Below are 10,103 nucleotides of genomic sequence, written 5' to 3' on the forward strand. Positions count from 1 at the left end.
CGTCCTTCTTCAATTCCTGCCCCTTCTGTGTCTGACACTGTTCACTGGAACATTCTGCCAAGGACACCTGACTGGCCCCCTGAAAGCCACTCCTGGAGCCCTTGTGGGCTGGCTCCCTACCAGCCCTACCCTCCTGCTTCTGCTCTCAGACTCCGTGGCCTCTCTTGGGCCTCAGGCCCTGGGGCCTCCTGGCAGCAGTGGGCTAGTCCACCACCCCCACCCCCAGCCCCTCACCCCTCACACACACCCTCACACACACCTAGGAAACCGTCCTGATGACCAGAGCACACTGTCTTTCTCCTCTGTCCTCTGAGCACCCTAGGCTGCTGTGCCTCACGCTCTCCTCCTGTTCTCCTGTCATTCATAGAACTCATGTTCCTCCACAGTCTCTGAGAACATCTTTGAGGAAATGGTCTTCCCCTATGGGATTCTCAATTCTGTCAGTCCTGAGCATCAGTGGGTGAGGACAAGGCTGGGGTTGGCCCTCAGAGAGGAGAGGGGCATCTGCCTCCAGGGACGGTCCCTATTCCAAAAGTCTCTGCCCCTAGGCCAGGGAGGGACTTCTGGTCTCCACAGGCTCACTCTCCACCAGCCAGCTCTTCTTCCTGACTCCGCTGTGTTTGTGCTAGGCACCTCCTTCTGCTGCCCGCCAGGCTTGGAGTTTGGGAGTCATCTCCAATACTTTTCCCTTCCTGTCCTGCAGCTACCTGTTTGTCATATCTTAAGGAGTCTCCCTTCCCTGTCCTCCCTGCCCCAGTGCCCACAGAGAATATCTTTAACAACAGAACGCACTTTTCCTCCACTGGACTCCACCCTGGCTTGGCGCAGACATGGAATTCCCAGTTTTGCCCACAGCCTCCTCCCTTAGCTCCCGTCCCTGGCTGCTCATCCCCAAACACCCCCATCCTCCTGCCAGTTTTAAAAAGTGTTGCTTGGGCTGGGTGCTGTGGCTCATGCCTGTAATCCCAGCACTTTGGGAGGCCGAGGTGGGTGGATCATGAGGTGAAGAGATCGAGACCAGCCTGGCCAACATGGTGAAACCCCGATTCTACTAAAAATACAGAAATTAGCCAGGTGTGGTGGTGTGTGCCTGTAATCCCAGCTACTCGGGAGGCTGAGGCAGGAGAATCGCTTGAACCTGGGAGGCGGAGGTGGCAGTGAGCCGAGATGGTGCCACTGCACTCCAGCCTGGGTGACAGAGCAAGACTCCATCTCAAAAAAAAAAAAAAAAGGTTGCTTGGATTCGGCCATCGCCTGCTTAGAAACTTAATGTCTTTTGTGGCCCCCCAAATAGACATTAGGCACTTAGCTTAGGAACATTTTAGACCCTTTGATGCCTGATCCAATTTCTCTTGCCGGCCAGCCTTCCCTCCAACTCGCTTGCCATGTGAGTTCCTTGCTTATCCGGTGTGGCAGATCGCATGTTTCCCAAACCCAGCTCCCTCTCTGCCAGCTCCAGCCTTCATGCTGGCTGGCCCTTCCCATGGGAATGCCCTTGCTTTACAGCATTCCTTTTTATGATGGTTGAAGTGCTTTGGTTAGAGTGTTTTTCATTCTGGAAGGTTGTCCCCAAGGTAGATTTGGGGGATAGGTGCTCTGAATTAACCTGTGGCAGAAGGGAAAATCAGCCAGCCCAGGGAAGTGGCAGAGTTAAGGCTGAGTCATAAGCTGGGGCAGACTCCCAGCTTGTGTGGGTTTCTGTTCCATCCTAACCACATGGAACAGAAAACCAGCCAGGATGGTGTTTGAGGCTTCTCAGAGCCTGCAGCCCCAGAGAAGGGCTTCTGTGTTAGAGATGCTCAACCAAGGGGTGATGAAGGGAGGAAGGTCAATGAGCAATTCTGGATCAGCACTTGAGGTCAGAGGTGAGTGTCTCTGCTTTAGAACCAGGTGAAAGTCTGTTTCTTGGAACTCTCAGTGTGCTTTTATTTTGCATTAGTTATCTTATTTTTACTATCTTTTATTTATGTGTTTAGAGTCAGGGTCTCACTGTGTCACCCAGGCTGGAGTGTAGTCATGTGATCATAGCTCACTGCAGCCTCAAACTCCTGGGATCAAGTCCTCCCTCCTTAGCTTCTCAAGTAGCTGGGATTGCAGGTGTGCACCGCCATGCCTGGCTAATATCATTTTTTTTTTGAGACAGAAGTATTGTTATGTTGCCTAGGCTGGTCTCAAACTCCTGACCTCAAGTGATTCTCGTGCCTTGGCCTCCCACAGTGCTGGGCTTATAGGTGTGAACCACTGTGCTGGCCACGCATTATTTATCTTAGTTCCTTTGTATATTTTTCTGTTCCATCTGCTGCATCTTCTCCATGAGAAAGGAATTTGGTGGGATGGGGTGTGCCACAGAAAGCTGGAGGGGTGGTGGTGACAGAGGAAGCTTGGTGCATGCCTACAGAGAATGCCACTCTCTCCTGGCAAGGGCTCACCACAAACCCTCAGGACAGAGCCTCTGGTCTCATTCTGCCCTTTCAGGGCCTTTTGTGCTCATGTCCATGAGAAGGGCTTTTGTGAGTGGCTGGTGCTAGAGAATGAGCAGATAATAAAACCCAGGTGGCGCCCTTATGAGCTCACAGTCAGGTGGCAGGAGACACATGAATGCTCACTGTCTCTCTGGAGTGACCTGGGCTGTTACAGAAGCGAGCAAGTCCTGGGACAAGCACAGAAGAAGAGACTGAGCCTGAAGGTGAGGAAGGGTCTGGGAGCAGCTTGTGGAAGGACTAGCAGAGTGGCATGAGTGGGTTTGCTGCACCTGCTTCAAGGTGGAAGGTTTTAACACCTGGCACCGGGAGGGTCATGCTGGTGCCTAACATGCCATGCATGTTAGTTTGGAACTTTTTTCTGTAGGCCTAGTCATAAAACAATGCTTTTAAAAAAATCAGCAGGACTCTCCTCCGCCTAACCGCCTCCAGTCAACCCTAAGCGGGTGCAAACCATAGAAAACATATCCGAAGTGTTGTATTAGGCGGAGGCGCGCTTGGCCACGCTGTGTGTTGGGCCGTAGCGCCCCCTGGAGGCCCCAGAGTGTGAGGCCGGCACTTGGATCCACTTCCTGTCAAGTCCCCGATGGTAATTAAAGGAGAAATACAGAAACTAAAGCGCACATTAATTATGGCAATTCTCATAGTTCCATGAAAAGATCCAGAATGACAAGGGCCATCCCAGAAGGTGGCCAAATCCTCTCTGGTACCTCCCCTTAGTGAACACTTGCCCCTCAAGAGGTAACCCCCTCCTGGATCCTTGCACCAAAAACTAGTTTTTCTCATTCTTGAAGTTCATGTAAATGACATCATGCGTTATGTAGTTTTTAAATATCTGGCTTTCACTCATCACTACCTGTGAGATTTATCCATGTTGTTGTGTTTAAGAGTATAATTCATTTGTTTTGAATCCTAGGTAGTATTCCTAGCACAGACTTTTAATAATTTTAACTCATGAAAACATTTTTATGCTTCTCATGCCTGTTTTTGTCTCTCACCTCTGAAACTGTGGAACCCACTGGCCACATACTCAGTCCCATAATGCTCTGTTTTTCCTTGGCCCTGACCTATCCTCCACCACTTCTTCACCTCCCACATCTGCCATGCCCTTCAGAATCTCATCTGTAATGCCCTTCAGAATCCCATCTGTAAGGCAGTGGTTTACAGATGCAAGCACTTTGGGAGGCAGAGGGGGGCAAATTGATTGAGCTCAGGAGTTTTAGACCAGCCTGGCCAATGTGGTGAAACTCTGTTGCTTCAACAAATTAGCCAGGCGTGGTGGTGCATGCCTGTCGTCCCAGCTATTGGGAGGTTGAGGTCTCAAAAAAAAAAAAAAAAAAAAGGAAAAGAAAAGAAAAGAAAAGAAAAAGAATCTCATCTGTAAAATTAACCAACTTCCTCATATTTTCAACATTTCTTTTAAAGCTTTCTCTATCAGCCTTAACTGAAACCAGCTGAATGGCACCTATTATGGAATGAATATTTGTCTCCCTTAAATTCATATGTTGAAACCCTAACCCCCTAAGTAACTATATTTGGAGATAAAGGCTATAAGGAGGTGATAAAGGCTAAAATGATAAAGGTCATAAGGGTAGATCCCTATCGGATAGGGCCAGTTCCCTTATGTGAAGAGGAAGGGATATTAAAGCTCTTTATCTCCACTATATGAGGATACAATGAGAAAGCGGTCATCTGTAAGCCAGAAACACAGCCCTCACCAGGACCCAAATCAGCTGGCACCTTGATCTTGGACTGCACAGCCTCCAGAACTCTGAGAAAATAAATTTCTGTTGTTGAAGTCACCCAGTCTATGGCATTTTGTTCCGGTAACCTGAGCCAACGAAGACAACTTCTAAGAATGCCCTTTTGCCTAAGGCATTCTCTACAGTTACTGTTTATTCTCTTTCACTTTGCTACATAAAAATATCTGAGATTTTGTTTTGCCCTCCTTTCAAGATCAGTTAACTTGTTACTGTTTCATGAATGCTGTCAGAACACAGGAGATTCCTGGATTAGAGACAAAGCAAAGCGTATTAACACGGCACAGCAAGTAGCAAAAACTGTTTGCATCAGCTGTCCTTGTTCCCTAAGTTCCACAAGGAAAATGGGAAGGAGCCCTATGGATTCTGTGCATGCACTGGGTTTTTGTCCCATGTGAGGAACATTGAGCATGGGGAAGCTACCTCTTTCTTTTTTTTTGAGACAAGTTTCGCTCTTGTCCAGGCTGGAGTGCAATGGTGTGATCTGGGCTCACTGCAGCCTCCGCCTCCTGGGTTCAAATGATTATCCTGCCTCAGCCTCCCAAGTAGCTGGGATTACAGGCATGCACCACCATACCTGGCTAATTTTATATTTTTAGCAGAGACGGGGTTTCTCCATGTTGGTCAGGCTGGTCTTAAACTCTGCCCACCTCAGCCTCCCAAAGTGCTGGGATTACAGGTATGAGCCACCGTGCACAGCTCGAACCCACCTCTTTCATAGACAGCAGTAAGCAAGCCTGCTCTTTGTCCTGGAGAGAGAGATTACCTCAATGTGGCTTACTTCTTCCACGACCCTGAGAAACAGCCCGGGGAAAGAGGGGTCAGGGCCTTGTAGTCTTGTCATACCCACTAAAAATGTTCAGGGCCTCTGACAGCTTTCCTTTCCCAAAAATTGACCCTATACATTCTTGACCAAAGTGGAAAATTCCCGAGTGTACCAGTCCATCTGCCACTCCAGTTGATCTGATCAGCATAGGCTGAGACCAAATTCACTCAATTTGTCTCATACAGAATTAAATTACTACCAATAGAACCTCAAGCAAGATAAGGCCAACCTACAGTATTGGCTTCAACAATGCCACCTGGGGTCTCAGACTCAGTCACCTGTGAGTAAGTCTCAAGGGGATCAATAGGCCTTAGTAGGCCAGGATATAGTCTAAGGCCAGGCAATTATCCATTACAACCTGCATAAGTGAGTTGTAGACTAATCTACTGGTCCTCAATGTCATGGCCTATAATTATATGAAGCTATAGATGGGCCAAAGGCAACCCTCATCACTAATGGAGAGACATCATATGGCCCACACACAAACATACACCCATACGGTCATGTGTTACTTGAATGCAGAGTTTGTTGTTGATTTGGATTTGGATTATCATTACACTGGTTTGGTTAAGCCACATGGATGGTGTCACCTAATGGTTACATCCTTAGACACCGTCCACGAACCAAGGCCACCTGGGTGACAGGAAAAGCACCTGTGTTTGTACCAGTCAGGCTGAAACAAGATTGTGCTGGATGGTGTGTTTGTGCATGTATGGGGGAAGGGGACATTCCATATTTGGGAGCTACCACTGATGGCTGGCAAAGGCCACAACTGAATAGTTCAGGACTGGCCACCTCCTTATGAATTCCCTGTTTTCATAGCATGTGGGCAGCGTGATAAACCCAGAAAGGGTGAGGCCATCAGCTGCAGCTGCTGCTTAACTCAGATGAACCAGATGATGTTTTTTCTAGGTTTCAGTGCTGGATCTAGGGGACAAAGAGTACATTGATCACTTCCCACGGTTTGTACCTGCTGGCATCTAAGGTGTCTTCTCGCAGGCCTCCTGGCCATGAAGACAGCATATTTCATGGCCGTAGCCATAAGTTCGTCATTTCTCCAATCTTTTCCTACTCATACCCAGACCTTTTGTCTGCGGGGGCGAGGTTTGGGTGAGACAAGGACATTTTTGCAAAATTTACAGACTTCCACTGTATCTCCCACCTTGGCCTATGTGAGCCAGTTCCCCGGGGGCTTGGCAAGGAATGTACTCAGCCAATGTACTCAACTGGCAAGCAATGGTATTCAATGAGTACATTGATCTGGGATCAGGTTAATCTGTCAAGGGAATTCAAGTGGCTAAATCAGAATTAGAAATAAATTTGAATTCCCTAAGTCCCATTTTGCTGGGCTGACACCAGAGGGTATAGCAAGCAGACGTGTGGGGTTGCTGTTGGGGTGGGGGCAGGGGAGGAAAGGAAAAAAAAAGCACCATGCTCCCAACTTTTCAGAATAGATCTATATAACCCTCCACCCATTTTTGTCCTGATCACTACCCAGGAAGTGGCTGAGAGATCTTTGCCTGGGGACAGGCTGCATTCAGTGATCACGCGGCCTCGCTGAAGTATGTGGCCCAGAAGGAGTGGACAGAGGTCGTTGAAAGCTTTGGAGGAGGCCATTCCAGTGCTCAACAATACCAGGGAGCCTGGCGTGTCCTATGAATACTTTGACTACCTTGACTGGCCTGAAAACATGTAGTTTTTTACTTTGTGCTCAGTCCACGATGGGGAATGTGTTGCCACGTCTTGTTTGATGATGGATCTAGGTTGTGATGGGGGTAGTATAGGCAGTGAAGGCTGGATCAGCAGCTTGACTACAGTTTGTCTCATTAGAGAAGGGCCCTTACTCTGGGCATCTCTGTGAGCAACTTGGGCATCTGATTGGCCATTGAAATTATTGTTGGGTGGCTTTTGCAATAAAGGATGCATCATTGTTAGACTGTAGGTGGTCTGAGAATCCAAAAACTTGACATGGCTTAGTTTCAAGGGCCAAAATGGCGTGGCTGGGCCACAGACTCTGTTCACACTAGAACAGAAAAGAAGAGCGACACTGTAACCTGAAAACGTTCTGACAGAGGTGAGGCACCAATGACACAGCCTGGAGAGGGGTCAGCTGTCTGATACATAGTCAATCATCCAGGAGCAAGTGGTGGCAATACTCTGTGTGCAATGCTTCTCCTTCCCTGGAAAACAAATGGCATTGCATCGCAACTCTGGTATGTCGTGGTGCCTTCTGCATCAGAAACATCATTTTTTTGTGTGTTTTTTTGTTTTTTGAGACAGAGTCTCACTGTGCAGTGATGCGATCTTGGTTCACTGCAACTTCTGCCCCCCAGGTTCAAGCAATTCTCCTGCCTCAGCCTCCTGAGTAGATGGGATTACAGGCACCTGCCACCACACCTGGCTACTGTTTGTATTTTCAGTAGAGACAGGGTTTCACCATGTTGGCCAGGTTGATCTCAAACTCCTGACCTCAAGGGATCCACCCAACTTGACCTCCCAAAATGCTGGGATTTCAGGCGTGAGCCACTGCACCTGGCCTGAAACATATAGTTTTTGACTTTGTGCTCAGTCCGCGATGGGGAATGTGTTGCCACATCTTGTTTGATGATGGATCTAGGTTGTGATGGGGGTGGTATGGGCAGTGAAGGCTGGATCAGCAGCTTGACTACAGTTTGTCTCATTAGAGAAGGGATGCCCTTACCATGGGCATCTCTGTGAGCAACTTGAGCTTCTGATTGGCAGCTGGAATTATTTCCACAATATGCAGTTGCAACAGGGAATGTCTTTAATCTTCCAGTCTTGTGGGCAAGATAGCTAGGTCATTGGCAACCACACAAAAGGCAGTAAAAATGTAGCAGGGCTCATCACGGGGAGTATTGGCCAGAACTATCAGCATTCCCTTGAGCTCTATCCATTGAGTGGAGCAATCATGCTTGCTTTTTGTTTTTTTGAGATGGAGTCTTGCTCTGTTGCCTAGACTGGAATGCGGTGGCACCGTCTCAGCTCACTGCAACCTCCAACTCCTGAGTTCAAGCAATTCTCTTGCCTCAGCCTCCCACGTAGCTGGGATTATCGGCCCACGCCTGGCTAGTTTTTTTAATTTTAGTAGAAACAGGATTTCATCACATTGGCCAGACTGATCTCGAACTCCTGATCTCATGATCCACCTGCCTTGGCCTCCCAAAGTGCTGGGATTACAGGCGTGAGCCACTGCATCCGGCCCATGCCTGCTTTTGGTTCTGCATAGCTGGTGCTTAGGTTGAATGTGGACACCATAAGGTGTCAGCCTAGCCAAACCATCAGCATACCAAACCAGGTACTTAGGGAAGCCCCTGTGACTTGAGGGCCCAATTAAGCCACAGCTTTGCTTCAAGTGGTGAAGTGAGGAAAAAGGTTTCCCCTGAAGGGATTTTTGCTGCCACTTTTTCGTGTAAAACCCAGATAATATCAGGGCCAGACCAGCTGTGTTCCTGAATACAGCATTTCCATTGGACTAATAAGGCCTTTTGTGTCCCTCCTTTAATAGCCACCAGATCCAAGTTGACCCATCCCAAAATGGGGGTGTCAGTTTGGAGAGTCACAGAACCACTTTGGGTCAGTAACAAGTTAGTAGGTTCCTTTTACAAAAGGGGATAGGGGGCCAGGCGCGGTGGCTCATGCCTGTAATCCTAGCACTTTGGGAGGCTGAGGTGGGTGGATCACCGGAGGTCAGGAGTTCAAGACCAGCCTGGCCATCATGGTGAAACCCCATCTTTAATAAAATAAAATAAAATAAAATAAAATAAAATAAAATAAAGGGGATAGGGGCTGGGCATGGTGGCTCATGCCTGTAATCCCAGGACTTTGCGAGGCTGAGGCGGGCAGGTCACTTGAAGTCAGGAGTTCAAGGCCAGCCTGGCCAACATGGTGAAACCTCGTCTCTACTAAAAAAAAAAAAAATATATATATATATATTTATATATATATATATTTTTTATTTATATATATATACACACACATACATACACAAAATTTACAAAAATTAGTCAGGTGTGGCGGCATGGGCTGTAGTCCCAGTTACTTGGGAGGCTGAGGCAGGAGAATAGCTTGAACCTGGGAGGTGGAGGTTGGAGTGAGCTGAGATCGCACCACTGCACTCCAGCCTGGCAGCCTGAAACCACCCTGGGCAACAAAATGAGATCTTGTCTCTACAAAAATATATTTTTTAAATTAGCTGGCATGGTATGTGTGGCAGGCACCAAGCTACTCAGGAGGCTGAGCGGGGAGGATCGCTTGAGCCCAGGAGTTCCAGGCTACAGTGAGCTGTGATTGTGCCATTGCATTCCAGCCTGGGCGACAGAGACTGTCTCAAACAAAAAAGGGAGGAGGGAGGGATGGGGCCAGGCGCGGTGGGGTAGTAGTATCACCTGAGGCCAAGGAGTTATAAGACTAGCCTGAGAGACGACGTCTCTAAAAAATTTTGTAAAATTATCGGGTGTGGTAGCTCCCAGTTGTTGTCCCAGCTACTCAGGACAGTCAGGTGAGAGGATGGCTTGAGCCCGGGAATTCAAGACTGCAGTGAGGTCTGATGGCATCACTGCACTCTAGTCTTGGTGACAGAACAGCGACCTCTCTCTAAACAATTTTTTTTTAAGGGATGTGCTTGGTGACTGTGTCTGGCAGGTGGCGCTATTGTGCTTGAAAACACCTCTGAGTAATCTGGCAGCCTTTGAGACTAATTCTCGGATTTTTCTTTTCCCTCTTGAAAGTCTTTTTTTTTTTTGAGACAGAGTCTTGATCTGTTGCCCAGGCTGGAGTGCAGTGGCACGATCTCGGCTCACTGCAACCTCGGCCTCCTGGATTCAAGTGATTCTCCTGCCTTAGCCTCCTTAGTAGTTGGGATTATAGGTGTGTGCCATCACGCCAGGCTAATTTTGTATTTTTAGTAGAGACAGAGTTTCACTATGTTGGCCAGGCAGGTCTCATACACCTGACCTCAAGTGATATACCCGCCTCGACCTCCCAAAGTGCTGGGATTACAGGTGTGAGCCACCGTGC

This window comes from Aotus nancymaae, unplaced genomic scaffold (genome assembly GCF_030222135.1).
Source record: "Aotus nancymaae isolate 86718 unplaced genomic scaffold, 86718_ANA_hifiasm-v0.15.2.pri h1tg000029l, whole genome shotgun sequence".
NCBI classification, from domain to species: Eukaryota; Metazoa; Chordata; class Mammalia; order Primates; family Aotidae; genus Aotus; species Aotus nancymaae.